This window comes from Octodon degus, unplaced genomic scaffold (genome assembly GCF_000260255.1).
Source record: "Octodon degus isolate 3935 unplaced genomic scaffold, OctDeg1.0 scaffold00037, whole genome shotgun sequence".
NCBI lineage: Eukaryota > Metazoa > Chordata > Mammalia > Rodentia > Octodontidae > Octodon > Octodon degus.
In genome coordinates this window covers 4930056-4936970 of record NW_004524613.1, presented here as the reverse complement: position 1 = coordinate 4936970, position 6915 = coordinate 4930056, and the positions used below count along the sequence as shown (strand labels likewise).

At 45.3% G+C, this 6915-nt stretch overlaps 1 pseudogene; it reads left to right on the top strand.

Annotated features, from left to right (window-relative positions):
- Positions 1–373: 373 nt before the first annotated feature.
- Positions 374–1140, top strand: LOC101563626 (annotated as a pseudogene).
- Positions 1141–6915: the final 5775 nt, after the last annotated feature.

Genomic DNA, 6915 nt, shown 5'->3' with positions numbered 1-6915 from the left:
AAGAAAAGTAACTAAGACAACTACTCAAGCTAGTTCAATGTGCTCTCTCCCCCTCCCCACCTCTTTTGTAAAAAGGAGCTAGATGTGGCAGCACACTTCTGTAGTCTTAGCACTTGGTAGGCTGAGGAAAGAGGATCTGCTAGTTTGAGGCCAGCCTGAAAAACAAAAAAAAAAAAAAAAAAAAAAAAAAAAAAAAAAAAAAAGAAGAAGAAGAAGAAGAGGCCAGGGAGATGGCTCAGTGGAATAAGCACTTCCCTGGCAAGCACAAGGGCCTGAGTTCAATCCCTGGTTCCGCAAAAAAAAAAAAAAATAAAAAGTTTCAGGCCAGCCTGAAATGCACAGCTAAAACCTGTCTCAAAAACTAGGAGGACTGGCGCGGAGCCCGAGTGCGCCGCACGGGAGGCGGCCCTGCGGCGGGCTCGGCCCGGCCCCAGCTCCGCCACCATGGCCGGCCGGACCGTGCGGGCCGAGACCCGGAGCCGGGCCAAGGATGACATCAAGAAGGTGATGGCGACCATCGAGAAGGTCCGGCGATGGGAGAAGCGCTGGGTGACCGTGGGCGACACTTCCCTTCGCATCTTCAAGTGGGTGCCCGTGGTGGATCCCCAGGAGGAGGAGCGAAGGCGGGCAGGTGCCGGAGCAGAGAGATCCCGTGGCCGAGAGCGGTGAGGCAGGGGCACCAGTCCCCGAGCAGGTGGTCCTCTCATCCTGCTGGATCTCAATGATGAAAACAGCAACCAGAGCTTCCATTCCGAAGGCTCCCTGCAAAAGGGCACTGAGCCCAGCCCTGGCGGCACCCCCCAGCCCAGTCGCCCTGTGTCACCTGCTGGACCCCCTGAAGGGGTCACTGAAGATGCTCAGCCCCCGCCCCTGGGCCAAGAGAGAGAACCCGCGGCCATCCCTGCAGGCTGGACTGATGAGCCCCCCATGCTGACCAAGGAGGAGCCTGTTCCAGAACTGCTGGAGGCTGAGGCCCCTGAAGCTTACCACCTGTCCCTGAGGCAGCCCAGGGTGACACAGAGGAATCGGAGGGCGCCCCCCCTCTCAAGCGCATCTGCCCAAATGCCCCCGACCCCTGAGAAGCCGGCCTGCTTGTCCTGTCATCCAAGGGGCCCCTTTGGCTTTTTACAAATAAAGTCCCTTTTGTAAAAAAAAAAAAAACAAAAAAAAAACAAAAACACACAAGGAGGAGGAGCAGAAGGTAAGGTTTATTTCAGCTCATAGTTTATAAAGGTTGCAGTTCATATTCCCTTGCTTTTGTTTGTTTTTTTGTATTTTATTTTATTTATTTATTTATTTATTTATTTATTTATTTTTTGGCGGAACCGGGCATTGAACTCAGGCCCTTGCACTTGCCAGGGAAGCACTTATTCCACTGAGCCATCTCCCCGGCCTCCTGTTTTTTGTATTTTAGTACAGAGTCTACAGGGTCTTACTACGTAGTTCGGACTCGTAGATATCCGCTGGGCATTGTGTCTGCCTAAGCAGGCGCTTTTAATCCACTGAGCTATTTGGCCGGCCCTTGTATTCCCTGACTTCAAGGCAAGAGAACAAGGTAGAGTAGAATTGCTCAGGGCATGGCAGGAGGAAAGTGGAGAGAGATCGAGAGAGGAGGGAGGAAGACGCATGCTGCAGGTCACGCTCCCATGACCCACCTCCTCTGACCAGGCTTTGCTTCCTGGTGTGGGTGAAGCCGGTGATTGAGTCTTGCTCCCCTGATCGAATCACCCCCCCAAAGCCTCTCCTCTGAGGTGAAGCCACGACTGGGCAGACATGCAGATAGAAAGCGCAAAAGGCTGCCCTGAGAAAATGGCAGAGTTTGTCTTCAACAGCAGACAATTCTTTCTCATGGTTTTAGAAGAAGTCCCAATCAGCTATAGCAGGGTTGACTTCTGGGTGAGGGCTCTTTTCTGGCTTGTGGAGGGCTTTCTCCTCGCTTCACCTCTTATTCAGCCCTTCTTTGGTCCTGGAAATTCTTTTTCCATGACAAGAATCGGGAATCTACTGATAGGAGAAATATAACTTCCAATTTACTAGATATCAGATGTGCTGAGTTCGTATCCCCCAAAACCCAAGAATGAATTCTAAGGAGCAAAAAAAGGTTAAGAGTAGGAAAGATTTATTTAGGAGTAGCTCCTGAGAGAAGGAAGGGTTACAAAACTGGGTTGTCGTCTGCATCCAAATTTAAGGACCAGTATTCTGTAATGTGGTTTTATTTCTGTGGTGATTTAGAAATAACTTATTTTAAGGGACCAAGGTTTGACCCCTGGCATCCCATGCCGGCCCCGCCCCCCAGGGCACACTGAGACCATGATAGACAGAGCATGGTAGCACACCCCTGTAATCCCAGTGCTTGGGAAGCTGAAAACAGGAGGATCTGTGTAGTGAGACACTGTAGACCCTGTACTAAAAAAATTAAAAAAAAAAAAATAGGGCCAGCTAAATAGCTCAGTGGATTAAAGTGCCTGCAAGTAGGTGCAGGGATCCAGGGTTTGATCACAAGGCCTGCTGTGCTGGCCCCACCCCCAGGGCGCAACGAGACAGCAATTGAGACTGGGCCTGGTGGCGCGCACCTGTAATCCCAGCTCTTGGGAGGCTGTAAACAGGTGGATCACTATGAGTTTGATCTAGTAGTTTGATCTGAACACCCTGTAGACCCTTCCTTAAAATTACAACAACTTATTTTATTTATTTTTTCAACTTTTTATTCATTTTAATGAGAAAAAATAGCAATGAAACAGTTTCAAAACAGGTTAGTAGGACAGTTACAATAATTAATACATTGCATATTGTCTTTGTGGTAGTTATTCAAAGGACAAGATGCAGACATGATATCTTGTCTAAACAATATTAATACAAACCTTTCTTCTCATTCAACTAAGAGAAAGTAGCTGCATATCTATCCATATAGATAGATAGATAGATAGATATCACTACAAAATGGTCCTTTATTTATATCACCCTTTTTTGTTTTGTTTTGTCAGAGATGGGTGTTCCATTGCTGTTAGAGAAACTATATTTGGAGAAGTCTTTAAAGGACCTTTTCATACTTGATGCCAGTTCAAACATTGTAGGTACTTAAGGGGATTTGACTGACCTTGTCAGACACAAAAGTTATATTTTTAGTTTTACAGATCTTGCTTTTTTTTTTTTAATTTTATTTATTTATTTATGTGTGTGTGTGTGTATGTGTGTGTGTGGCCAGCTCAGCCCACCAGGGGGCGGGCTGGCTGGCATGTGGTGCTGGGGGATCGAACCGTGGTACCTGGGTTTTTGCTAAAGCTTGTTCTAAGTAGGTGCTTTAGACCACTGAGCCATCTCACCAGCCCCTCTTGCTTTAACTTGGTCTTTTTTTTTTTTTTTTTTTTTTTTTTTTTTTTTTTTTTTTTCTTTCTTTTCTTTCTTTTTTTTTTTTTTGTGGAACTGGGCATTGAACTCAGACCCTTATGCTTGCCAAAGAAGCACTTGTTCTACTGAGCCATCTCCCAGCCCATTTAACTTGGTCTTAACCATCCAGCAGAAAAGTATAACCACAGGGTATAAAAAGTAATGCCATATCTATACTGAGCTATAAAAGGCTCAAGTCAACAACTTCTGACAATTCCCAATTCTGCTGATAACGCACTACTATTATGGACTATTGGAATAACAACTTAATTTAAACTGAGCTTGGCCATCAGAAGAAGGTACTAGAACACATATGCAAGTTACTGTTGAATCCTAAACTGAAGAGATTACATCTCTTTAAAGTCCCTATCCGAGCGTTTGATCCTGGCACCTCATGTCATGCTGGCCCCACCCCAGGCGGGTGCAACCAGCCACTGAGACTGGGCGTGGTGACCCAGGCTGGTAATCTCAGCACTGGGGAGGCTGAAAGCAGGAGGATCAGTAGGAGTCTGAGCTGTGTAGTGAGACCCTGTATTAAACACATTTAAAAAAAGTTCCCTATCAAAAAAGAAAAAAAGTTGTACAAATGCTGGAGGAGCTGTGGGAAAAAGGAGCCCTTCTCCACTGTTGGTGGGAGTGCAGACTGGTGAAACCGCTATGGAAGTCAGTGTGGCAATTCCTCAGAAAGCTAGGATTGGAGATCCCATTTGACCTAGTGATTGCCCTTCTGAGTATCTTCCCACAGGAATGAAAAACATCATACCATGGTGATATAAGTGCACCCAGGTTTACAGCAGCATAATTTGTAACAGCAAGATCTTGGAAACAACCCAAATACCCATCAACAGAGGAATGAATTAAAAAGAAGTGGCTGTTTTATATAATAAAGTATTACTCAGCTATATTTTTTTTGAGAGAGAGGGAGGGAAGGAGGGAGAGAGAGAGAGAGAGAGGGGGAAGGGAGAGAGGGAAAGAGGGAGAGAGGGGGGAGGGAGAGAGAGAGAGAGAGAGAGTATCAGTTATAAAGAAGGATAAACTGGAGACTTTTATATGTAAATGGATGCAACTCAAGACCCTACCCATAAACAGATGCACATGTGCAAACATTGTATTGTCTCCTTAGTGTGTGAGAAGTTGAAAGAGTAAATAAGATCCTAAATGTGCAATATATATTGTAAAATGGGAAGAAGCTTCAAAAGGAAAGGGAAACTGGGATAGGAGAATGGAAGAAGGAAGGAGAAAAAAAAGTCCACGTAGTTATACTATTAATTTCTCATTGAAAAGAAAAGTTGTGCTAATATTGTTTGGACAATTAAATGTCAATATCTTATACTTTGAGTAACTAATTTAAAGATAACAATATGCAATGGATTTACCATTGTTACCTTCATATTATCCTGTTTTGAAAATTTGGTTTGTTTTTCCTCTTTTTTTTTTTTTTTTTTTTTGGTGGAACCAAGGATTGAACTCAGGTTCTTGCGTTTGCCAGTCAAGTGCTTATCCTACTAAGCCATCTCCCTGGCCTCTGTTTTTCCTCTTTTAAAAAAAATCCCAAGGGCCTGGGAGATGGCTCAGTGGGATAAACGTTTCCCTGTCAAGTGCAAGGGCCTGAGTTCAATCCCTGGTTCTGCCAAAAAACAAAAAAACCAAAACCTGAAAAGCAAAGTTGTAATCCCAGCACTCAGGAGGCTGAGGCAGGAAGATCCCTGTGAGTTCAACACTAGCTTGAACTACATAGTGAGACCCTGTTTCAAAACAAAAACAATAACAAAAACAAAACTGGTGTCTAGCACACAGCAGGACAAAACCTGCATGTTGGAGTTAAGTGGCTGTCACCATGGGTAGACATTGGGGCAGGGCAGGGAGCGGGGTAGAACTTCAGGGAGGTGGGCGCTAGTTTATTGTTTCAATCCACAAAGATTTCTTTCCTTACTGTCTTGTTTTATTTCTTCCCAAAATCTCCAAGAAGCAAAACTCACTAATTCTGTTTGGCAGATGAGAAAGGGCGTCTCAAGAGGCTGAGTGATCAAGGAGTCGAGTTAAAATTAAACCTGGTTCCAGACTTGGATTAAGGAGCAAAGCAATCTTTCACTGGCTTGGCCTCCAAGGGTCAGGGAACATCCCTGAAAAGTGCTGAGGTGGAGAAAAAGCTGTGGATTGGCCTCCTAGCAAATAAGCAAAAGGTCCCTGTTAAGTTCAAGGGCTGGGGCAGGGATGCAAACCCGTGACCTCCAAGATAGATGCTCAGGGGGACACAGGGTCGCACATTGCCTTCCGGGGAGAGGAGACGAGGCTCCCTGCACAATTTCTGTCCTCCAAAGAGATATTTCAGAGTGGAATTCAGAACAGAATTGCCAGGAGAATAAAGGGACAGAGTGTTGCTACTTTGTCTTTCCTCCTGGCACTTCCTTTACCTCTGCTCTCAATTAACGAAGGCTGTTTCATTTCAGCACTATGGACTCCCACCCACCAAGGGTTTGCTATGAGTCCAGTTTTTTTCCTGCACCCCATCTTCCTGAATCTACAGCATGATTGTTTGAAGAAGGTATTATCATCCATTCTAGTTTTAAAGATAAGGGAGGGCAATATGGCTATATTATTACTGCATAAGAAACTGCCCTAAAACTTTTTGTCTTTTTGAGACAGGGTTTCTCTATACAGTTCAGGTTGGCCTTGAGCTCACTTTGCAGCCCAGGCTGGTCTTGAACTCACAAGGATCCTCCTGCCTCAGCCTCCCAAGTGCTGGAATTACACGTGAGCACCACCACACCTGGCTTGCCCTAAAACTTAATAGTTTAAAACAACAATAAAGCCAGGTGTGGTGGTATACACCTGTAATCTCAGCTTGTTAGAGACTGAGGCAGGAGGGTCCCTTTAACTTGAGGCTAGCCTAGGACACATAGTGAACCCAAAGCCAGCCTAAACTACATAGAGAGACACTGTCTCAAAAATAAATAAATAAACAAACAAATAGCAGGTTGAGAGGTGGAATCATTAAGTGAGAATTAGATTCTGAGTGCAACAGTGGAAGTGGGGCAATTGTCACAAGCCTGGGTTTTTTTATAAATGCAGATTCAGCCTGTCCTTGTGTGCCCTTACATGTGACACCTTCTGCCACCTCCCAGGCTGTAAGAACTCTCACTAGACATGGCTCCTCCACTTGCAACACCCTAGCTTCCAGAACCTTGAATGAGATAAACAGTCAACTTCTGTTGCTTTCCATTTCTGCAGTCTATAGTATTGGTATAGCAGCAGAAAACAACTAAGTCCCGAGCCGTGAGGGTTACTTGAGCATCCCAGTCTCTGTACCACAGGCAGCTGCTCCTCACCAAGCAAGTGATCCAAAAGACACAGGCCTAAGTGGCAGTGTCTGTCCCGACTTAGCCTCAGAAGGCCGACTGTCACTCCTACAATCTCTGAGGTCAGCCTATTCATCCTGAGAGGAGACTGCCTACACAGGGGAAGGATACCATGGATGAAACACTGAAGGGGACTTGGGGGGCCACTACCACATGGACAGTTATTTCC